Genomic DNA, 25790 nt, shown 5'->3' on the forward strand with positions numbered 1-25790 from the left:
AAAGGAGTTTATGGGTTTCTTATTTTCTGCCACTTTTAACTGAACAGTGCAATCCATTTTTTTCTAGTTACCTGAAATTCTTCTTGTTAACACTCCCTGGTGACCCAGGGTCACTTTCGTGCCCTGAAAAATTAACTCTAGCTCCCTTTGAATAATGTGCCTCCAATCCATTTCATCCTCTCAACTTGATTGACTTTGATTAAATGATACCTTAAGTTTCGTGCAGACCTGGTACAGCACCAGAAAAGAGCACACAATCCATTTCTCTTTAGGCCAAAAAATGAGAGGAAATGGTAAGGAGCCACTGAGTTGGAAACACTAGCCAGAAAAATGCATGTCTGCAGCTTGACTCTAAATTGTACAGATGTTATGGAGAATTATTCCCCTACTGTAGTAGAATGCATCCGAAAGCCTAGCAAGTTGACACAGGAAGAAAAGAATCAATGGCATGTTCACATGTTTTTGCAATGTTGTGAGATTCAGTGAGCAAGTTGCAGGACCTTACACGCCGCCTCTGTGGCCCTTAGGAAACACGTGGGAGGAGTCGCAGTGCCACGGGTTATGTTTCTGGAGTCAAATACTAATAAAAGTGCAAGAAAGAATTCTTTGTGATCTAGTCCATCCTTTTCAATTTGCAGGTGTGGGGACTGGGGTCTTGAGAGCTGAGGTCAGACCATCTGCTGATTCTATGTGGTGCCCTGCTCCACCCAACGGCCTCCTTTATTCAGTGGTGAGTGTCCTCCTGGTGCTGAGAACCATTTAGCTCATGGGGGTCCCTAAGCATCTAACCACTAGGGGGCAAGAATAACCCAGCACTCTCAGTAATTCATCCCAGCTGAGCAGCCCCATTTCCTCCAGCCCCATCCCAGGAAGTCTCTTTCTAGAGATGTTTTGAATTAAGAAGTTGCAATAACATTCTCACAGTCCCTCTCAGCTCTGTGGGTTGGCCTCACCGAAGGCAAAAGGAATTCACAGCAGCCCCCTGAACAGCCTGGGGCCTGTTTCTCCAGCAGTTAGTTATAAAGAGAGAAACCCGTTGTCAGAAATGACCGTCTGGTTCTACCTTTCAGCCCAATATCTGCTGCATCCAAGACCATTATCAGAGCAGAGAGAGATGGGAGGCTGTCTGTATCTGCTTCCCGTTCCTTTAGGAGTTGGGGGTTGGGACAATCTGGTGTCCCTGCCTCTCATAGCTAAGAGAACAAATGCAATCAAGGATGCTGTTAGAAGAGTCAATGAGGGGAAGGGAAGTCTTAAGGAGGTAGAGACTGGTGATGCTTTCGCATACATACATAGCCCCTTGGTAAGTGCCTGGTACACTTCTATGTGTTGAATAATAAATGCATGATGACTGAGTGAGTCTATTATGAGTTTCTTCTCAGGATGTTGGTGGGGTATGGAGAAGAATTTATTAGCCCATCTTACAGATGAGAAGTGAGGGAGAGGAACTGGCTCTCCCAAGACCACCACATTAATCAACTCAACGTTTTAATTGAAGTAAAACTGAGGTCATGTGCTCTTATAGACCACAATGCTTGAGGTAGCAACACTAAAATTTCCCCATACTTGATAAGGTGATACACGGACTTGGCGGAAGAAAAGCATTTCTTTTTTTAGAACCAGTGCCAATCTCATATTATTACCCACTTGACTCTATGCTTAGGGATAAATATTACATTTCTGTAAAGAATGTCATAACAGCACTTTCATATTTGTTTTAGTTTCATACTATGACATCATGTGATATAGGAGGAGTCTCTGATTCCTCAACTGGGTATTAAAAAAATCTTAAAATAGGGACTTCCCTGGCGGTCTAGTGGTTAAGACTCCAAGCTTCTAATGCAGGGAGCGCAGTTTCGATCCCTGGTCGGGGAACTAAGATCCCACATGCCGTGTGGCACGGCCAAAAAAAAAAAAAATTTGAAACTATAAGAATTATCTTTGGAAAACATTGGCTTAAACTGTATTTGCCAGTTTTCACTTGGCATAGGGACTTTTGAAGCAAAGATTCCAGACTACGTTGCAAATTATATTTATTTACTTCTATTAAGACTAATTGGGGGAAGGAGATGCTCACTGGTGGGGAAGGAAAGCATTTTAGACCAGAGGGAATTATGTTCCGAATATTACTCTGCTCCTCACTTTTCCAACTCCCTCTGCTGCTCAGAGGAGCGTCTAAAACTCAGATTGTCTTTTTGCTTTAAAGACAATTTTCATACACATACACACACATTAAGAAAAAAACCCCACAACTTTGCTTCTATTTTCGTAGGTATAACTGAAGAATACAAAGATGCTTAAATATTCCCCAAGTTTCTCTCCTTCCTCTACCTGCACCCCAAATCTGGAAAGAGCATTGAGGCAAACAGCACACACAAAGGCGTGTGTATCCACAGTGCCACACTGGGGGAGGAGTTATCCATTTGGCATGGAATAGGTTTTTCTTTCTGACAGCAATTTTTCTGACTCACAACCATAGTCGTCACATTAATAAGTCCAAGGGAAGAAAAAAATACCAAAGCTGGACAAGTTCCCAGTCATTATATGCAAAATGGAGAGAAGGAAAGCCAAAGGAAGGGGGGAAAACCCACTCTTTGATGGGGAAGAAAAACAGCACGAAAAGAGAGTCTTAGAAAGACGTGTCGTGGGACCCACTTTAACCCTGCCTTCTCTGGTATAATTAGCACCTCTGCCATCAACTCCCCATATCTCTTCATGGGCTCAGCCACTGACATTTTAGACCCCTCCAGGAGTCCCACCGTCCTTCCAAATAGTGTACAAGTGGCACAGAGAGTGTGGCAACTTCAAAACATTGAAAAGAAAAAGGAATCTCCTTCCCCACTACCATCATTTTTGAAAAATGGCAATTGATGTTGCCTGATGTGGATGCTTGGAAACCCAATTATACCACATTTCATTCAAGTGTCAGCAATTGGAATAATAGTGCCTGACAGTGAGTCCCCTCTGTGAAATGATGCTGCCATTTTATTTTGTATTGGCCCAGTGTCTTCATAAATTCAGGCTTAGAGTGGAGCCCAGTATTATTTTCTTTCAAGGTCTTTGCTTCCCATGTCCTTTTTCTCGGTTCTTGCTGCTCAGTCCTTTTCTTTGCTACTGTGGCTGGGTCATCTCGCCCTCTCCTCCTCTGCCTTGGCTGGCCTGTGACACCAGTGGCTGCTCTGTTTACTGAACAATAAATGCATCACTGGAACATTTTCCACACTCCTTGTGCCAAATGTTTTATGTATTTGGCCTTGAGCAGCCTTTTGGATGGTGTGATGAGGAGCCACTGAAAAACCATGTGGCGGCCCCTAGCTCACATATTCTAAGGAATTTTGCATATCATTGCCCCTGTTATTGGTAGCCGCCATTCCCTGAGAGTAATGTGCACCTCTGAGTTTTAATTAGAATAGCTTTTCTTTTCAGAATGTTTTCCTACTAAGGGCCTCCCCATCGTCCTTTATGGTCATTAACAGTTAACTAAATGGAGTGCTTACCGACCCAGACCTTCTGGTCATGCAAGGGGATGCTAGTGAATGTGACGTCCTCCCCAGCTTGCCGTGCAAAGAGGCAGTCAACCCCCGTGTACTTACTCGGCTCTTCAGAAGGTGGCAACCGCATCTCTGATGACTCAGGTAAGAAAAGATGTGGCATGCCTACATGAAAACATGGGTTGGAAGGATGGACTTAGTTTTATTGATAATAACTGACCATTCCTCACTTATCTTCAGCATACCTCCTGTTAGACAAGGTTTGTTGTCTGTTCCCACCAACTGAGGGACTTTCAGGGATGTCTTCTCTCTCTCTCTCTCTCTCTTTCTTATTCACCAAACCTTGTCTGCATGTTCCTGGCAGAATGTTAAATATCAGAGCAGAACTCAGCCAACTTTCATCTCCTATCAGTGATCATTTATCCTATAAGCCCTGGAATATTGACCTACATATCTGGGTTGAGAAATAGGATGGTGATCCCGATCTTTTTCTTGGAGCTCACATCCCACCTTTTTATTTCTGGCTTGGCTAGTCCTTTTGGACACAGACACTTGGCTCCTGACTTCAAATTCACTGTAGCTTCAGTCAGCCTACAATAAACTACCAAGAACAGGGCCTTTCAGCCAACTGGAGTTGGTCATAAAGTGTGAGCAATAAATAAATATTGAAGAGTTTGGTTGTTGCCATACCATAACCTAGCCTATTCTGACAGTGAGGTAAACATGGAAGCAAATAATTTTCAATGGAAAAAAGCATAGAAAAGGAAGTGATTAAGCCTCTGAAAATTGAGAGGGACTGGTTAGGGGAGATTTCTCAGGGCAACAGCTGAGCTGGGGTAGGAGGTAGAGGGCATGAATAGGAATTTGCCAGATATAAGATTGGCAGGGAATTCCAGACCAGAGTGATGACGTGTAGAGAAACATGTTGTGTTTGGGGTAATTTTAATTATTTTTATAGATACAGAATGAAGTGCTGTTGGGGAAGTGAGAGAGAGAGATGAGCTCTGAAAGGTGGTATGGACTTGGATCATTCATCCCAATTTTCCTGGGACAGTCAGTATACTCCTGTTGTCCTGGTGTCCCTTTTACTCTCAAGGATATCCCAGTTTACATGATAAATTATATGGCCATCCTACTTATATATCATTATTATAAGACTGGTTTTTATATTATAGGTGATGGGGAGTCAACAGGAAGGAGATAAGATTAGATTTAGATTACAGAAATAATCCTTTCACAGCCAAAGTTTGTAGTGACTGCTAGGTACCTCTCAATGTTCTTTCTATCCTTCTTTAGAAATAAGAATCCTGGCTCTCCCGGAAGATGGCGGAAGAGTAAGACGCGGAGATCACCTTCCTCCCCACAAATACATCAGAAATGCATCTACACGTGGAACAGCTCCTATAGAACACCCACTGAACGCTGGCAGAAGACGTCAGACCTCCCAAAATGCAAGAAATTCCCCACGTACCCGGGTAGGGCAAAAGAAAAAAGAAATAACAGAGACAAAAGAATAGGGACGGGACCTGCACCAGTGGGAGGGAGCTGTGAAGAAGGAAAGGTTTCCACACACTAGGAAGCCCCGTCACGGGAGGAGATGGGGGGCGGGCGGGGGGGACGCTTCGGAGCCACGGAGGAGAGCGCAGCCACAGGGGTGCGGAGGGCAAAGCAGAGAGGTTCCCACACAGAGGCTCGGTGCCAAGCAGCACTCACCAGCCTGAGAGGCTTGTCTGCTCACCTGCCGGGGCGGGCGGGGGCTGGGAGCTGAGGCTCGGGCTTCGGTTGGATCGCAGGGAGAGGACTGGGGGTGGCGGCGTGAACACAGCCTGAAGGGGGTTAGCGCACGACAGCTAGCCGGGAGGGAGTCCGGGAAAAGGTCTGGAGCTGCCGAGGAGGCAAGAGACTTTTTCTTGCCTCTTTGTTTCCTGGTGCGCGAGGAGAGGGGATTAAGAGCGCCACCTAAACGAGCTCCAGAGACGGGCGCGAGCCGCGGCTACCAGCGCGGACCCCAGAGACGGGCATGAGACGCTAAGGCTGCTGCTGCCGCCACCAAGAAGCCTGTGTGCGAGCACAGGTCACTCTCCACACCGCCCCTCCCGGGAGCCAGTGCAGCCCGCCACTGCCAGGGTCCCGTGATCCAGGGACAACTTCCCCGGGAGAACGCATGGCACGCCTCAGGCTGCTACAACGTCACGCCGGCCTCTGCCGTGCAGGCTCGCCCCGCCTCCTCCATACCCCTCCCTCCCCCCAGCCTGAGTGAGCCAGAGCCCCCGAAGCAGCGGCTCCTTTAACTCCGTCCTGCCTGAGCGAAGAACAGAGCCCTCAGGCGACCTACACGCAGAGGCGGGTCCAAATCCGAAGCTGAACCCCGGGAGCTGTGCGAACAAAGAAGAGAAAGGGAAATCTCTCCCAGCAGCCTCAGGAGCAGCGGATTAAAGCTCCACAAACAACTAGATGTACCTGCATCTGTGGAATACCTGAATAGACAATGAATCATCCCAAATTGAGGAAGTGGACTTTGGGAGCAAGATACATTATTTTTTCCCCTTTTCCTCTTATTGTGAGTGTGTATGTGTACGCTTCTGTGTGAGATTTTGTCTGTATAGCTTTGCTTTCACCATTTGTCCTAGGGTTCTGTCTGTCCATTTTTTGTGTGTGTGTGTTTTTTTATTTACTTAAAAAAATTTTTTTTCCTTAATAATTTTTTTCTTTTTAATTTTAATAACTTTATTTTATTTTATCTTACTTTAATTTATTTTATTTTATCCTCATTCTTTCTTTCTTTCTTTCTTTCTATTTTTTTCTCCCTTTTATTCTGAGCTGTGTGGGTGAGAGGCTCTTGGTGCTCCAGCCAGGCATCAGGGCTGTGCCTCTGAGGTGGGAGAGCCAACTTCAGGACACTGGTCCACAAGAGACCTCCCAGCTCCACGTAATACCAAACGGCGAAAATCTCCCAGAGATCTCCATCTCAACACCAAGACCCAGCTTCACTCAACGACCAGCAAGCTACAGTGCTGGACACCCTATGCCAAACACCTAGCAAGACAGGAACACAGCCCCATCCATTAGCAGAGAGGCTGCCTAAAATCATAATAAGGCCACAGACACCCCAAAACACACCACCAGACGTGGACCTGCCCACCAGAAAGACAAGATCCAGCCTCATCCACCAGAACACAGGCACTAGTCCCCTCCACCAGGAAGCCTACACAACCCACTGAACCAACCTTAGCCACTGGGGACAGATAACTAAAACAACGGGAACTACGAACCTGCAGCCTGCGTAAAGGAGACCCCAAACACAGTAAGATAAGCAAAATGAGAAGACAGAAAAACACACAGCAGATGAAGGAGCAAGGTTAAAAACCCACCAGACCTAACAAATGTAGAGCAAATAGGCAGTCTACCTGAAAAAGAATTCAGAATAATGATAGTAAAGATGATCCAAAATCTTGGAAATAGAATAGACAAAATGCAAGAAATATTTAACAAGGACGTAGAAGAACTAAAGAGGAACCAAGCAACGATAAAAAACACAATAAATGAAATTAAAAATACTCTAGAAGGGATCAATAGCAGAATAACTGAAGCAGAAGAACAGATAAGTGACCTGGAAGGTAAAATAGTGGAAATAACTACTGCAGAGCAAAATAAAGAAAAAAGAATGAAAAGAACTGAGGAGAGTCTCAGAGACCTCTGGGACAACATTAAACGCACCAACATTCAAATTATAGGGGTCCCAGAAGAAGAAGAGAAAAAGAAAGGGACTGAGAAAATATTTGAAGAGATTATAGTTGAAAACTTCCCTAATATGGGAAAGGAAATAGTTAATCAAGTCCTGGAAGAACAGAGAGTCCCATACAGGATAAATCCAAGGAGAAACATGCCAAGACACATATTAATCAAACTATCAAAAATTAAATATAAAGAAAACATATTAAAAGCAGCAAGGGAAAAACAACAAATAACACACAAGGGAATCCCCATAAGGTTAACAGCTGATCTTTCAGCAGAAACTCTGCAAGCCAGAAGGGAGTGGCAGGACATACTTAAAGTGATGAAGGAGAAAAACCTACAACCAAGATTACTCTACCCAGCAAGGATCTCATTCAGATTTGATGGAGAAATTAAAACCTTTACAGCCAAGCAAAAGCTGAGAGAATTCAGCACCACCAAACCAGCTTTACAATAAATACAAAGGAACTTCTCTAGTCAAGAAACACAAGAGAAGGAAAACACCTATAATAACAAACCCAAAACGTTTAAGAAAATGGTAATAGGAACATACATATCGATAATTACCTTCAATGTAAATGGATTAAATGCTCCCACCAAAAGACACAGGCTGGCTGAATGGATACAAAAACAAGACCCATATATATGCTGTCTACGAGAGACCCACTTCAGACCTAGAGACACATACAGACTGAAAGTGAGGGGATGGAAAAAGATATTCCATGCAAATGGAAATCAAAAGAAAGCTGGAGTAGCAATTCTCATATCAGACAAAATAGACTTTAAAATAAAGACTATTACAAGAGACAAAGAAGGATACTACATAATGATCAAGGGATCGATCCAAGAAGAAGATATAACAATTGTGAATATTTATGCACACAACATAGGAGCACCTCAATACATAAGACAAATACTAACAGCCATAAAAGGGGGAATCGACAGTAACACAATCATATTAGGGAACTTTAACACCCCACTTTCACCAATGGACAGATCATCCAAAATGAAAATAAATAAGGAAACACAAGCTTTAAATGATTCATTAAACAAGATGGACTTAATTGATATTTATAGGACATTCCACCCAAAAACAACAGAATACACATTTTTCTCAAGTGCTCATGGAACATTCTCCAGGATAGATCATATCTTGGGTCACAAATCAAGCCTTGGTAAATTTAAGAAAATTGAAATCGTATCAAGTATCTTTTCCGACCACAACACTATGAGACTAGATATCAATTACAGGAAAAGATCTGTAAAAATTACAAACACATGGAGGCTACACAATACACTACTTAATAACGAAGTGGTCACTGAAGAAATCAAAGGGGAAATCAAAAAATACCTGGAAACAAATGACAATGGAGACACGACGACTCAAAACCTATGGGATGCAGCAAAAGCAGTTCTAAGAGGGAAGTTTATAGCAATACAAGCCTACCTCAAGAAACAGGAAACATCTCAAATAAACAACCTAACCTTGCACCTAAAGCAATTAGAGAAAGAAGAACCAAAAAACCCCAAAGTTAGCAGAAGGAAAGAAATCATAAAGATCAGATCAGAAATAAATGAAAAAGAAATGAAGGAAACAATAGCAAAGATCAATAAAACTAAAAGCTGATTCTTTGAGAAGATAAACAAAATTGATAAACCATTAGCCAGACTCATCAAGAAAAAAAGGGAGAAGACCCAAATCAATAGAATTAGAAATGAAACAGGAGAAGTAACAACTGACACTGCAGAAATACAAAGGATTATGAGAGATTACTACAAGCAAGTCTATGCCAATAAAATGGACAACGTGGAAGAAATGGACAAATTCTTAGAAATGCACAACCTGCCGAGACTGAACCAGAAAGAAATAGAAAATATGAACAGACCAATCACAAGCACTGAAATTGAAACTGTGATTAAAAATCTTCCAACAAACAAAAGCCCAGGACCAGATGGCTTCACAGGAGAATTCTATCAAACATTTAGAGAAGAGCTAACACCTGTCCTTCTCAAACTCTTCCAAAATATTGCAGAGGGAGGAACACTCTCCAATTCATTCTATGAGGCCACCATCACCCCGATACCAAAACCAGACAAAGCTGTCACAAAGAAAGAAAACTACAGGCCAATATCACTGATGAACATAGATACAAAAATCCTCAACAAAATACTAGCAAACAGAATCCAACAGCACATTAAAAGGATCATACACCATGATCAAGTGGGGTTTATTCCAGGAATGCAAGGATTCTTCAATATATGCAAATCAATCAATGTGATACACCATATTTACAAATTGAAGGAGAAAAACCATATGATCATTTCAATAGATGCAGAGAAAGCTTTTGACAAAATTCAACACCCATTTATGATAAAAGCCCTGCAGAAAGTAGGCATAGAGGGAACTTTCGTCAACATAATAAAGGCCATATATGACAAACCCACAGCCAACATCGTCCTGAATGGTGAAAAACTGAAACCATTTCCACTAAGATCAGGAACAAGACAAGGTTGCCCATTCTCACCACTACTATTCAACATAGTTTTGGAAGTTTTAGCCACAGCAATCAGAGAAGAAAAAGAAATAAAAGGAATCCAAATCGGAAAAGAAGAAGTAAAGCTGTCACTGTTTGCAGATGACATGATACTATACATAGAGAATCCTAAAGATGCTACCAGAAGACTACTAGAGCTAATCAATGAATTTGGTAAAGTAGCAGGATACAAAATTCATGCACAGAAATCTCTTGCATTCCTATACACTAATGATGAAAAATCTGAAAGTGAAATTAAGAAAATACTCCCATTTACCATTGCAACAAAAAGAATAAAATATCTAGGAATAAACCTACCTAAGGAGACAAAAGACCTGTATGCAGAAAATTATAAGACACTGATGAAAGAAATTAAAGATGATACAAATAGATGGAGAGATATACCATGTTCTTGGATTGGAAGAATCAACATTGTGAAAATGACTCTACTACCCAAAGCAATCTACAGATTCAATGCAATCCGTATCAAACTACCACTGGCATTTTTCACAGAACTAGAACAAAAAATTTCACAATTTGTATGGAAACACAAAAGACCCCGAATAGCCAAAGCAATCTTGAGAACGAAAAAGGGAGCTGGAGGAATCAGGCTCCCTGACTTCAGACTATACTACAAAGCTACAGTAATCAAGACAGTATGGTACTGGCACAAAAACAGAAACATAGATCAATGGAACAGGATAGAAAGCCCAGAGATAAACCCACGCACATATGGTCACCTTATCTTTGATAAAGGAAGCAAGAATATACAATGGAGAAAAGACGGCCTCTTCAATAAGTGGTGCTGGGAAAACTGGACAGCTACATGTAAAAGAATGAAATTAGAACACTCCCTAACACCATACACAAAAATAAACTCAAAATGGATTAAAGACCTAAATGTAAGGCCAGACACCATCAAACTCTTAGAGGAAAACATAGGCAGAACACTCTATGACATAAATCACAGCAAGATCCTTTTTGACCCACCTCCTAGAGAAATGGAAATGAAAACAAAAATAAACAAATGGCACCTAATGAAACTTAAAAGCTTTTGCACAGCAAAGGAAACCATAAATAAGACCAAAAGACAATGCTCAGAATGGGAGAAAATATTTGCAAATGAAGCAACTGACAAAGGATTAATCTCCAAAACTTACAAGCAGCTCATGCAGCTCAATATGAAAAAAACAAACAACCCTATCCAAAAATGGGCAGAAGACCTAAATAGACATTTCTCCAAAGAAGATATACATATTGCCAAGAGACACATGAAAGAATGCTCAACATCCTTAATCATTAGAGAAATGCAAATCAAAACTACAATGAGATATCATCTCACACCGGTCAGGATGGCCATCATCAAAAAATCTAGAAACAATAAATGCTGGAGAGGGTGTGGAGAAAAGGGAATACTCTTGCACTGTTGGTGGGAATGTATATTGATACAGCTACTATGGAGAACAGTATGGAGGTTCTTTAAAAAACTAAAAATAAAACTACCATACGACCCAGCAATCCCACTACTGGGCATATACCCTGAGAAAACCATAATTCAAAAAGAGTCATGTAACAAAATGTTCATTGCAGCTCTTTTTGCAATAGCCAGGACATGGAAGCAACCTAAGTGTCCATCATCGAATGAATGGATAAAGAAGATGTGGCACATATATACAATGGAATATTACTCAGCCATAAAAAGAAATGAAATGGAGTTATTTGTAGCGAGGTGGATGGAGTTAGAGTCTGTCATACAGAGTGAAGTAAGTCAGAAAGAGAAAAACAAATACAGTATGCTAACACATATATATGGAATCTAAGGAAAAAAAAAAAGGTCATGAGGAACCCAGTGGCAAGACGGGAATAAAGACACAGACCTACTAGAGAATGGACTTGAGGATATGGGGAGGGGGAAGGGTAAGATGTGACAAAGTGAGAGAGTGGCATGGACATATATACACTACCAAACGTAAAATAGATAGCTAGTGGGAAGCAACCGCATAGCACAGGGAGATCAGCTCTGTGCTTTGTGACCACCTAGAGGGGTGGGATAGGGAGGGTAGGAGGGAGGGACATGCAATAGGGAAGAGATATGGGAACATATGTATATGTATAACTGATTCACTTTTTTATAAAGCAGAAACTAACACACCATTGTAAAGCAATTATACTCCAATAAAGATGTTAAAAAAAAAGAAATGCGAATCCTGATGCATAGCAAGCCCAATATTATCTAGCTAAAAGACTAGGTGACCCAGCCTCCTTTGCAACTCAGTATGGCCATTTACCCAGTTTTGGCCACAGAGATGAAAGTGAGAGTGTTACATGGAATATTTGAAAAGTCTCTTTAAGGAGTGAGGGGGTACACTTAATTGGATCACAAGTATAGACTCATAACATTGGTAATGCAAAGCCATAACTTAGGAGAATACAGGCCCTGGATGACTTAATGGAGTTACCCTGGAAACCCTAGATTGCCTCCTTTCAAACTTCTCTTATGTGGGAGATAAATACATTTGTTTTATTTAGGCAATGTTTTTGGATCTTTCTATAGTAGGCTACTGAACAAATCGGTAACCTATAGTTCAACTTTTCAACAACAGTCAGTTAGGCATCAATCCATTGGAGAGGTATAAGAAGCGACCATTTTGGTCCAGAACTCAGTGTCATCTTCTAAGCCAACTTTATCAAGGAGTCCCGTACCTTGAGAGCTATTGGACTCTCACATATAAAAATGATCATTTTCCATTTGTCTCCTTGGGTCTCATGTCCTTTGATAAGAAGCTTTAAGTCAGAAAGCTCTCCTTAGAAACTTAGCTCTTGGATTTGGTTTTGTGCATTTTAATAATTCAACTGAAAAATCTATTGTATTTTAAAGTACTCTCTGTTGATTGTGCAGTGAGACTGATTTTTAATTGGATGGGAATACGTATGGAATACAGAGAAAGGAAAGAGGGGAAGGAAAGGAGAAAGCATTTACTTTTTTTTTTTTTTTTTAATTATATGATGTAAATTTATTAAATAGCTAGATCATTTCCAAATAAGACAAAGTATGGTACATTAATTATTGAACATAGGTTTATCTACTTTTGGCTTCCTATTACAAAGGAATTAAAAGATAAATTTGTGTTTGTTAGTAAACATGTCTTGTGCTTTGAAAAATGGTACAAGAAACATATTATGGAAATTATAAAAAAATATTAGTCTGCCAATTCACAAAAATGCTAATGTAAAAGACAGTTCATAATTGCTTCCTTAGTTTTCATTAAAATTTAAGGTTTCTAAGGGTTAAGAATTCTAATTAATATATGTAATTAATATTACTAAAAATAATAAGGGAAACAATTATGTAGAAAGCATTTACTTTTGAAGGGACAACAGCATTCTAAACTAAATGACTATCACCAATTAAGTGCTTTGCTATGGATAAATTCACATTTCTACCTCTGCCACTGGACTTACTGTGTAAAAATACGCATTTCTACCTATGCCACTGGACTTACTGTGTAAAAAGAGCAAAAGCAAAGAAGTGTTCCCTTCATGCAAGACTCCTGATCAGAGGAAATAGAAAAATATATATGTAGATGATTTAATATATACATATTAAAGCAGCCAAAGGAAGAGTTTAAGGCAGGCAAGCAGTAAATGTAAAGAAACAAAAGTAGATCTAACCAGATTATATATTAAATAAAAGGCAATGAATAAGCACTGAGTGAAATTTTATATGTGCACATTACACCAAACCAGTCAAAGATTCTGACCCCTGGCACTGTGGAAATGATGCAGCCATCTTCTTCGTTCTGATGCTTTCAATAAAATCATTCCCCAGAGAGCCAGGGAAAAATTCTCTCTCTCAATAAAATGTGAAGCCGTCGGTATTATGAAAAAGCATACTAATAATTGGATAGTGTTCTGAAGTTACTTTCATAAAGCCTCCCTTTTCACTTCCCTCCTCAGGTTTTAATATTGCCCAGTGAGTCCATCAAATCACAGCGGTTTTGTTGGAGATAGAAAGTTGTAGCCTTGATTGGAGGCCTTGTGAGGTGCGGGTCAACAATGCGCATATCAACAGAGATAAGTTGTGAATGATGTGCTCTGAGTTCCTGAACAGAGCCCACCCGAAATGAGTATGTTGCCCAACAGCCTCTCCCATGAATAAAGGAGTCAAGGTGGTGCCTGCGCTCTCTTGGCAGAGGGGAAACTCTGAAGGCAGGAGCCTTCAGCTAAAGTCACACTGAGCTCTACAAATCGAGGGCTACATGCTGAAGGACAGATAGAAAGACTGTTGCGATGGTGAAGTAGGAGACTCTGGAAGTTGAAGTCTTGTCAGTGGCAACGAAACAACATGGGAATGTGGGATTGGCCGAGAATGTGAAAGCAAAAGAAGTCTGCGACAGCAGCCAGGATGAATGAAAGTTTGCAGTCACAACAATTAGTACCAGTTGACAAGGTCTTTTAGAAACATGTCAGCAGAGGGAGTCCACATATGGTACCTCTTTTACACCTTTCCAAAATGGGGAGAAGAGTGGGAGCAGGAGGTGGGATGTTGACAGTAAACATTCAAGACAAGGGAGGTAAAGAATTTTTTTAAAGCAAATGAGCCAAAGGCAACTCTTCCGTTTCAGGATAAGCCAAAGGGAATGAGTGCTGTTGGTCTTGCCAGGTGTTGAGCCTCGCTGTTCTCTGCTGCCCTTGTGTCCTGCTCACCGCCGCCCCAAAAGCCATAACACAGATGGCACCACTCAGTCTCCTGCTTGACTGAATCACCTTGGCATGTTCTCTGGCTGCTTCGCTGAGGGCTTAATCTTCCACTTCCTCCCCCATACCTCAGGGGATCAGCTCTGCCATCTCCCAAGCTGACCGAAGAGTTCAATCGAGGCACTGTTTTGTTCCACCCAATTTCCAACAGGTAAAATCCATTTGAAACTGGTATCCACAGTAAGACCGAAAGAGCAGAGGGGCAAATGTGATGTGTGTATGGGGATGAGGGAAATTCTACAGAGATGGGGATGGAGGAAACTAGACTGCAGACCAGTGGATTTGCAAGCCTCTCAGGCTGACTTTAGCACTCACAAGTTGAGTCAGCTTCTCTCTAGGAAGTATGGGCTTTCTTCCTATGTTACACTCCAAAGAGTGCAACCCATCTCAACGTGCTCCAGCTTTTCATATTTTGATGATCAAGATGTTTTCACTAGCAGTAACACCATATAGATAGGTTACAGAATAAGACAGTTGGCCTAGAGAAGTTGGGAGTTAGGAGAAGGAGGGGGTGTGTGTGGGAAGAGCTGAAACCCAAGCCATTTGCATCTCTCTTCTTGACACTCTCCCAAAGGAGCTGTGAGCAGGTATCTTCCCACATACTGAAGGGCTGGCAAAGAGTGTAAGTTCTAGGTGGAGTACTCTTTAATTTTTAAAACCAACAGTAGACCATAGTGTGTTCAGGTTTAGGATACCATGTCATTTTATTCCTTCTACTCCTGGGGCTTCATGGCCCATTTATTCCTCTTCCTTTCAGGTATCCAGGGTGTTTGTCCAAGTGGATAGGCTCTGATCTCTGAAATAATAGTGCTTGGAGGTAATATGCTTTTCAGGGAAAGCTTTAATCAATTTTTCCACAGGTGTCAGAGAGCTGAATCCTGAAACCACTGGGTAGAAAGGAGGGATGCACCAGCTTCACGTGGTCTCCACCTATTTTAAGGTGCATTTACTCTTGCTGAGGAAGACCTAAAGATGCTTCGACTCTTAAACTTCTTTCCTTGGTCTTGACTCTTCCTTGTCAGATCTCATACAACCCAACCAAGGAAACCAAAGAAGAAAACCTTTTTGTTTTTTCCTAACCTGAGGAGAAGACCAACTTATCCAGTTGGGTGAAGGAAACCAAAGCGAATGCTGGGAGGAGAGGCATGGGCACAGCAATATTTGCCTGTTACCTGAAGAGAGAAGTGGCTGTTCCTAGTGAGGAGGGGTTGGGAAGGAGCGTTTCCTCGGAACACAGCACTTTTGCCTCTGGTCATCTCCACCAGCCACCACTGAAGTAGCGAGCACTTTGTCAGATACGGCCTTAGAGAAGAACAGAGCAGCTCTGAGAGGAAAGTTTTTGTAAAGCTTCTCCTCAAAAAACTGCTGTCCACCACAGGTCACCAGGGTGCCGCTCGGAGCCTGGAGAAAAAGGCTTTCCCTCTGTCTTTCCAGGTGACTGTAGCTACTCCTCCTTCAGACTCAGCAGAGGGCCATGTGGACCTCAGGCTTCTCCTCTGTAAAGCAAGGCATTTAGACAACAGCAGTTATCTGAAGTCATATTCTACTAGAGCAATCTTACCAGTGAAAAGGCGGCACAAAGATTACAGTACCTGGTGGGAAATCAGAGACCTTCCTCGGCTGCGTAACAAAGCCAAACAATTCAGGAACTTTGGTTTCTTTTTCTGAAAGTGAAGTAGGGAGATAAAAGCTGAACCTTAATTTCTCTTAGGCTCCTTCATTTTCAGACTTTCCTGACTCTAAAATGTTGTCATTTGCTCCATATAAACAAGTTTTGTCTATGTCCTTGGGTGAGAATAAAATGCTTTCTTTCTCAGACAGATTGGGATAGATTTGCTTTTAAAATTCTTTTCACTAAGAAAAGCTGAGCCCAGGCACTCAGGGAATATGTAGGCAGGAACTGGGTCATTTCAGGGGATAGTGAAACATCCATGGGGTTTCTTGTTATAAAATGGAGAATCGAGAGACTACTTCCTTCAAGAAATGTTGATTTAGTTCCTACTGTGTTCAAGGCTCTGAGTCAGTTCTGATAGAGCATTCTTGAGTTTTCAAAGCACTTCAAATGATCTTAACCAAGACCAACATGAGCTGTAGTATAGGATCCTCAGAGAAGTTCTGTAGGACGACCCAGTACTGCGCCTCTGACTTTACCTGTGAGGACACCGAAGCCGGGGTGCAGCAGGCGACTCTTGCTCACCAGGTCTCGGCCCTGGAGAGTGGCTGCACCAGGACTGAGCTCCAGGTCCCTTGGGTCAAACCCACTGTACTATCTGCTCTGCTGCCCTCTATTCAGAAAACCATCGGATAGCTTTCTGGGTTAGGAGCGTTTGCAGAATGATGATTTATTTTCAAACTCAACGGGTCTTTCCTATTCCTTTTTTGTTACTTTCTATCTTTTAAAAGAAGTCATTTTGATTTGTTTTGTTTTTCTAAATGGATTCACTCGAACAGAGAGTTTGAATTATTCAAAATGGTTTAACTCCACCCCGAGTTTCCTTAGTATCTGAGGATCAAAGAAACGTGGAATGAGGAGGCTTGGCAAATGGAAGGCAGATAAATCCATAGGTAAAGGGAACACCTGGGGCAGAGGGCAGCTGCACCCGCCACTTTAGTGCTGACCCAAGAACTGAACTCATTAGTCTGATAAACATCACAGCCACCCAAAGAAGCAGAGGGAGGGTCTGCGTGGCCTGGGGTGACAGATAGAAACCCGGAGACAGAGGCTCTCTTAAGACATGGGAACTTGATAACAAAGCCGGTGATCACAGTTGAGACGTCTGCCGGGTACCCTGTCTGCTTAACGCAGACTCCCAGCTGCATATCCGCAAATGTTCGGCTTTCTCTTTAAAAACACTCTGGGACTTTAAAAATGAAAGCCGACCTCTTCCCTCTAGGCAGGTGTGCCTGTGGCAGCACACACACAGACACACTCACAGTCATTTAACAAGGATGAGAGGCCGTGATCCCCAAGGCTTTCCAACCTCCTGTCCGAGGAGAGTTCCCGGCTGGCCTAATCACTCTGGCAACAGCACACCTGAGCATTTCCCGCTCAGCACAAAGTAGAGAGGGGCTGGGAAGCTAGTTCTGTTGGAAAAATAGTATCCGAGGCTAGAAACAGCCAGTAGATGCTCAACCATTTCAGGGCCTTAACAAGCAAGTTGGGGAAATCATCTATTCAGAGGTTTGAATGTGACTCGGCCACTGCTTCAAAGTAGCTAAGTCGATAGTCTGCTCTTCATCAAATTTTTCAAATAATAATAATAATAATAAAATTTGAAAATTATGATAATTATGTGTTCTGTACCCTGGATGGGGGTAGACGACAGTGAGGCATATTTTCTAATGTAATTAAGGCTTTCAGCTGACCCCTCCCAACTGCAATTGTTATTTCAAAAGTGAATTAATAAATCATGTCCAGCCTGCTCAGAATAAAAATTTGTCTTGAGGATTCTTGTTGCAACCTGCAAACTCTGATTCAGAGCCAGAAGAGAGAGGTTGGGTAAAACTGCTATTAGATTGGCCTGTGCTGGGTCCCACCCTGGGATAAACTTTTGGGGAGAAGGTTTCAGCTGGGACATCTGGAACCATTTCTAAGCTTTATTGCAAACAATATGCAAATAGTCTCTACCCTATGTTCATTTATGGTTCCCTATGTTAAACTCGAAGCAATTAATGCTGACTCCTGGGTGCCCAGGGGACTCAGATCTCCTGTTGTTTACACAGAGCACTTTAGCTATCATGATGAATTAGTGGAAGGCTTGGTAATGCACCTTTGAGTATGTGAGGCCTTTTAAGGTTCTCGGAGGTCAAGCTTGTGGCTGTATAAAGTACATTTTCCCTTGGCAGACCAGAGCCTCTGACGGCATGCAAGGTTGTATTTATATTCATCACAGGTTCCAGATTCCAAATGTCCAAAATCACCATCTTGTTTCTCTGGACAGCCAATGTTTCAGACCTATGATGAGTCAAGGTAAATATTTACCAAGAAGGTCTGGCAAGAGCACTTTGCATGCTTGGGGAAAGAGTAATGTGTCAATTCAGAGAAGAGGTATCATTTTTCTTTTTGTCTGAACACGGAGTGGGTGCAAAACCCAGGGCAGGGCACCACCGATTGGAAATCTCCCATCTGGACATGGGCAGGTTCTAGCCAGTGGTAACTCTGCTGATCTCCCTTTAAAAGGAGAGCTAGGGAGACAGGGCTCATGGCCCAGAGGTCTTCCTGGTCAATGTTGTTTAAACAGGTAGGTGATGGGGTCAAGAAATACCGGGCTGAGAGCCACAGGCATGGTCCCTGGTGGTAACTCTACACTATTTGATTTGGACTTATACAAATTTTTAATTTCTCTTGGATATTAATTCTCATTACTAAGATGAGAGAATTCCAGGACCATTTTATTGGTCTCTTCTAGGTGTGAAACATGCTGGCTGTATTTTCCTCAGCAGTGTATTTTTGCTAGTCTGTGATTTGTGTCTGGTACAGAGGAATGCATTAATGGCAGAGATTGAAAGATGCATCACACTCTGTCCCACTTCAGCTCCTCATCTCTCTCAATATCTCTCTTTCTAACCCCTGTACTTTCCTGGCTGTGTGGCCTTTGACAGTCCTTAACCAATCTGAACCTCTGTTTCCCATCCATAAAGTGGGATGATAGTAGAGCTTACTTTATAGAGTGGTTGTGAGGATCAAATGAAGAAATGCACATGAAGCACATGATAAGCATTCTGAAAGTGTTAGATGTTAGTATCTATACACTTAGCATTTGCTAGGATCTGCCCTGTGCCTTCTTGCCTCTGTATTTCTGGTCATTATATTAGTTTCCTATGGCTGCTGTACTACAAACTGAGTGCAGTTTATTGTCTCACAGTTCTGGAGCCTACGTGTCTGAGATGAGGAAGTTAGCAGGGTCAGGCTCCCTTTGAAAGTGCTAGGGAAGGATCTGTTCCAGGACTTTCTCCTCGCTTCTGGCAGTTCCTTGCCTTGTGGCAGCCTAACTCCAGTTCTCACATGGTGTTTTTTCTATGGATGTGTGTCTGTATTCCAATTTCCCATTTTATTAGAACACCAGTCATAATGGACTAGGGGTCCACTCTACTCCAATATGACTTCATCTAAACTAATTACATCTCTAATGACCTTATTTCCAAATAAGGTCACACTCTGTGGGACTGGCAGTTAGGACTTAAACAAATGAATCTGGGGGGGAAACAATTCAACCTGTAACAGTAACAGTCATATCCCCTGTCTTTAACCAAACTCTCCTCATCCTCTTCAACTTCTAAGCTCCTGCTGCTTCTTTGAGACACAAATGAACTTCTTAAGCCTTCTCTGCCCATGCCCATCTGACTCAGAGGTTCTTTCTTTGAAATTCTAATGCCACTCATCTGCATCTCTTATTTGAAACTTACTTTTAAGTCTCCTCATGTGGTAAATTGTCTTTATTCCATATGTATTTTATACCTTTAACTAGAGGAGAACACTGTATGTAGTTGTATCTTCCCCAGCTCTTAAAACACTTCATTGTATGGAGTAGAAACTTAATAACTATTCTCCTTTATGATAACAAATATTTGAAGAAAACACCAGAAACAAAGTCATGACAGATTTCACATAAGGCTAATGAGAATAGATTTTCATCCTTCTTAACTATTCTGCATACATAATGGCCTTCAGAAGCTTTCTGACCAAGATTTTTGTGAAGGTGTCCATCAAACCTTGTTTGTAGACATCTTGTTCCTCCAGGTGGCTACTTGGATTCAGTCTGTAGCCTCAGTACTACTAAGCTCTTGGTTGATTCAGCACTGTAGGAAAGAAGCTGTCAAGAAGCACCCACTGAACCTTCTGGGACTCCGTATCGAGTCTCTCTTGTGTTAATTCTGACTTTCTTCTGAGTCATTGTATTCCTAAGCACCAGTCATCTGAAACCTCCAATTGTGGTGACTCCTCAGTGATGGAAGAAGTCTTAGGGACCATGTTGTGTATGGTCTCTGTAGGCCTGGGTCTTCTTATGTGATCCAAATGGCCACTCCTTGCTACTGCTGAAGTACTTTCCTGATATCAACTTGCTTGCTGTGCTCTTAGGCTTTAGGATAGTAATCTTTCTGATAAATTCTTCTATACTGGGTTCTGCCCTACACTTGGAACAAACCAGGTACCTTGTACATGGACTTCTTATTTTACCAGAGCCTCCTCTCAGAAGACTCTTGCATACTCTGTATTTCTCTTTAACAATTTAGCCTCTGTTTTTATTTTCAGCTCATGCGTCTTTACAATTTAACCAGGTTACTCGCAAGCTTGTTCTAAGAAATGACCTAAGGAAGTTCCAGAGCACTTAACTGCAAAACAAAAATCTCATGAGATTAACCACTTTTGATGAAAACCTATTCTTCTTTTAAAAATTTTTATTGGAGTATAGTTGATTTACAATGTTGTGTTAATTTCAGGTATACAGCAAAGTGAATCAGTTATACGTATACATACGTCCACTCTTTTTAAGATTCTTTTCCCTCATAGGCCACTACAGAGTACCAAGTAGAGTTCCCTGTGCTATACAGTAGGATGAAGACCTATTCTTTATTGGTCCAAAATACATTACGTTAACTCTATAATCATTTTTTTAAAATTGACTGATCCTTTAAAAGTAGTACTACTTGTTGACTAAAACAATAAGCATGGGTTGAAAAGCGAAGTGCATTAGAACAAATGTGATGACTCTTGAGGTTAACCAGAGCTCTGGGCTTGAGGAGGCCACAGAAGCTGAGTCATAGGGATTTTATCGAGATGACACAAGAGAAGATGCTACAACCTGCAAAGTGCTCAAATTTCCCTGATTGGTCACAATACAAGTATGGGAATGATGGAAACTGGGCAGCTTCCATCCTCTTGTTTGTGTTTAATTTAAATTGGAATCAAGTGCTAAATAGACTCAGAGAGAAAAGCCCTGCTTCCTCACACACATGTTCACAGGAGGTATTGGTTGTGCGGCACTGTTTAGTGGGAAAACCTTGACACCAAATTGGCCTGATGTTTAGCTCTGAAGTATTGATCCTTGGAACATTGAAAGCTGCTGGCAAAGAAGCCATGCGAGAGCCATGTGAGAGCTGGCTGGCCATCCTTGATAGAGGCAACTAACAAGAATGATAAAATTGGAGTAACATTCACCAATAGATAGTCAGCCACAAAAAGCAGCCTAATGAAGTGTTTTACTTTAAGGTCCTGCTTTAAATTAATAGTTTGTTTTCTAAACACTTTGTCTAATATAGATATAGAGTTAGAGAAAGTGAGAGATACACATCTATATATTAAATAAAGTGTATAGACAGACCCTATAGATGCATAGATACATGCATGTCATTGTTAATGTTTAGAAGAAAATATTGGGTCATTTATACTCTTAAAAACAATATGTATTGAAAACTTATGCAAGAGCTACCTGCTCCCCCGCAGGGCAACATCATTAAATGGGAACTATCTCTCAACGTGAGAGAGAGTTGGGGGCAGAGTTGAAAATCCTGTGAGGATGGGGCCAGTCCAATCTGACATGCAGAAGAACAAACGATAATCTATGGTCCCATGAGGGGATCACAATTCTACAGCAACATAGAATGGAGAGCCAAGCCACAGCTCCTACGTGCTGACATAATGGAGCCTTTCTTGTCTAGTCAAAAGAGATAGAGGCCCAAGGAAATTGCAGGGCCAGCCAAGACCTTGGGGAGAGGTTAGATGAGAACAGGTGAGAAACAGTGAATGAATACTGGCTTTAATTTATAACAAAACCCGGAAGAGAGGAAAATGGAAAATATCAGTAAGCTCCTTGAATTATGTTTATGAATTTCTTCCTTTGTTTTTTGAAGCTGATTGAGTAAAAACTTCTCTGAGCTATTTAACAAAGCATTACTTACATTAAGCTTGGGGATAATACCAAAGAGAATAGCACTTTGATTCCACTAATAAACTCGTAGCTTATTAAAGTAGAAATTTTTAAAAAATCTAATTACTTCTTTGTCAGACTTCTGACTTATTTATGTTTTGCTTTCCGCCCTGTGTAAAGTGTGCCCTGACACTGATACAAGATGTTTTAATGTAGATACAAGCTGTATTGATGTAGATATAGGTTTAGTTGCATGATCAGAAAATGAAAAGCAACAGAATAAAATTTCATTTTTTCCAAGCTAAAATGATGTAAGTTCATTTCTGTCCCATACAGCATTCTGAGGTTGGAATGGAGCTCCATAAGGTCATCTGGAGCCAGAATGGTACTCTGTGCATTAGAAGCCTCACGTTCCTTCTCAGTTGTCACTTTGCCATCTCTAGGGTGTTAATCTTGTTCACAGTCCAAGATGACTTACCACCACGCCACACTCCAGTCAGCGGGAAGCAGAGAAGGGGACCGAGACGCACATCTCTTTTCTTTAAGGACACATCCTAGGAATCAGTAGCCTCATTTTCCCTAACACACAGTTGGTCAGCGTTTAGTCACATGGCCATAACTCTTCTAATGGAGACTGGGAAATGTAGTTTTTATTCCAGGCAACCATATGGCCAGCTGAAAATCTGGTGTCTCCTCTTTATCTTTGGTTTTCAGTAGTTTGATTTTGATGTACCTATGCACAATTTTTTTTTCATATTTGTTCGGATTGGGATCTTTGAAGCTTTTTGAGTCTAAAAGTTTATGCCTTTTGCTCAGCTTTGTAACATTTCACCCATTATTTCTAAAAATAGTTTTTCTAGCCCATTCCTTTCCTCCTGGGACTCAAATTACATGTATATTTGACATTTTGTTATTACATTACCTGCTCCCAAGTCTGCTTACTTCTTAAATCTTTTATTCTCTCTGTTTTTTCAGACTGAATAATTTCTATTGACCTGTCTGCAAATTCAGCTCTCCTTAGTTGTCCCCATTCTTCTATTAAGCCCATTGGTTACATTTTTATTTCATATAGCATAGTTTTTTAGCTCTAAAATTTCTGTTTGCTTCCTTCTTAAACCTTTATCTCTGCTGAGCTACCCTATCTTTTCATTAATTATAAGCATATTGTTCTCTACATCATTGCACATAACTGTAATTGTCTGTTCCAGCATCCTAGGCATCAAGGGGTTGGTTTTCATGGATTGCCTTTTCTCTTAAGAGGAGGTATCATTTTCCTGGTTCTTTGTATGTTAAATACTTTTGAAGTATATTCTGAACATTGTAAATATTTTGTTATGAGACATTGTATTCTCTTATATTCCTCCAGAGTCTTTTGTTCATTTAGGAGGCAATTAAGTTGGTGGGATTCAAACCAAAAATTCTGTCTCTTGGGTTATAGGTCAAATCCTAGTTCAGTTCTTTAATATTTTGCTGGACTCCATTCTGCCCATGTATGGTTCAGAGTAAAGCCAGAGATTTGGGCAGACATCATGCACAGAAACTGGAGTTTCTTCTCCTTGTCTCCCTCTTATCTAAGACGGACTCCTACTTTCCAGTCACTGCATTTGCCTCAAACTCTTTCCTCTGTCCCTTTATGTCACAAAGCCTGTAGGTTTTCTATCAAAGTCTGAAGTGCCTTACTCAGTGTAGCTGTGGCTTGCCCTCACTCTAAGAGCCATAAAAACTGGCAAATCAACTTGCCATTCTCTTTTTATAATGTATCTCCCTTCAGCATCCACCTGCCTTGTTCAATCTCCAGTGCCTTTGAGTCATTGTCTATTTTGTCCATAGCTTATAGTTGCTGGGTCAGCCAGTAGAAGTTTACTCGGCCATACCAGAAATGGAAACAAGTTTGAACTTTTTACTACAAGAAAGGAGAGCATACTTACTGGGGAATAACTAGCAGCCTCTACCCACAATGGCCTTCCCTACATCTGTGCTTCTCCTATAGGACACACTTTTCCTTTTGCATCATACTCAATTTTTCAAAGAAATTTACCACTGAGTACTTTATGATAAGGCACAAAGGCTTGCTTTGTGATGCATGTGTTTCCCAAATTTGGTATATAAAGCTAATTATTTTTTAAATAAAAATTTTAAGGGTTTTATCTTGCATGTTGCAGTAGGATATCCTAGGAAATGCAGTTTCTTTCTATATACACAATGGTTTAACTGTTCAGATAGAATATACTAGCTGATAATCAGTCTCAGAGGCAACCTGAAGCCTAAACAGAGACTAAAGACCAAGATTCTTGATGTTACTGACATTGAAATGATATACACAGGCTAAGAGCAAATATTAGCTCTTCCACTTAATGGCTTATTGTTAATGGTAGTACATCAAACAAACCAACCAGAGAGCACTGACTCCCTACTCTATATTGAGCACTGTGTTATGTGAGATCTAAATGCCTGCGTTATTGTGTTGTCACTCAGAAAGAATTTACATTCTTCTTTGAGAAATCTACAATATGTTTCTATTTTTAACTTGCAACCACAGAGAAAATATGTTATTATAAATTTCAATTTCCAGGACTAAAAGCACAATCTAATACTTGGTGTGATATTTGCATATGTCTCAAAGAATTCCTTCCTTCCTTCCTTCCTTCTTTCCTTCTTCCCTCCCTCCCTCCCTTCCATCCTTCCTCCCTGTCTTCCTTCTCTCCTTCCTCTTCTTTGTTACAAGAGTTGCAGGGGGTAGGCAGATGGAAGTGTGAAACTCATTTTCATGAGAGATACGACTATGAGAGATAAAAATGTATTAAAATATTGCCTGGTGAAATGTTTCTATTTTACTATAGATTTATGAGCCTATCTCTTTCTTGGTGAACCCGTTCCAAAGTATGGGAAATTGAATTGAAAATTATTAATTTTATTTCAGAAAAAATTAGGAGAGCACCTAATGAGAGAATAAATACTAAAACACAGGTATTTTTAAAATGTAGAACAAATAGTACATCTCTGTTTTTTAAATGCTTGTAATCCAGTGGTAATATAATGTTAGGATCTGGAGGACAGTACAGTACTATAAGGTACTCAGAAATCTATATGCTCAACAAGAAATGTATGAATAACTAAATGTATAAGTGGGAGTGTGAGAACTTTAAATGTTAAAAAACAGTACCCATTTTCAAAGAGAAATGGGGACGTACTGCACTCAGATATAACCATTTTGTGGGGCATAGTTAAGAAATAAGTTCTTCTAATTAATAGAAACTTAAAACAGATTTTTTTAAGAATTTTTAAAAACAGAGAGCATGTAACAAAAAAAGAGGTTTATTATGTATTCATGATTTGAAAATACTTCTTGACTTTGTAACATCGGTGATCACCATCCTGAGTCTGGACAGCATAGTGGTTAAGAG

The sequence above is a fragment of the Balaenoptera borealis genome (genome assembly GCF_965194805.1).
Source record: "Balaenoptera borealis genome assembly, chromosome: 15".
NCBI classification, from domain to species: Eukaryota; Metazoa; Chordata; class Mammalia; order Artiodactyla; family Balaenopteridae; genus Balaenoptera; species Balaenoptera borealis.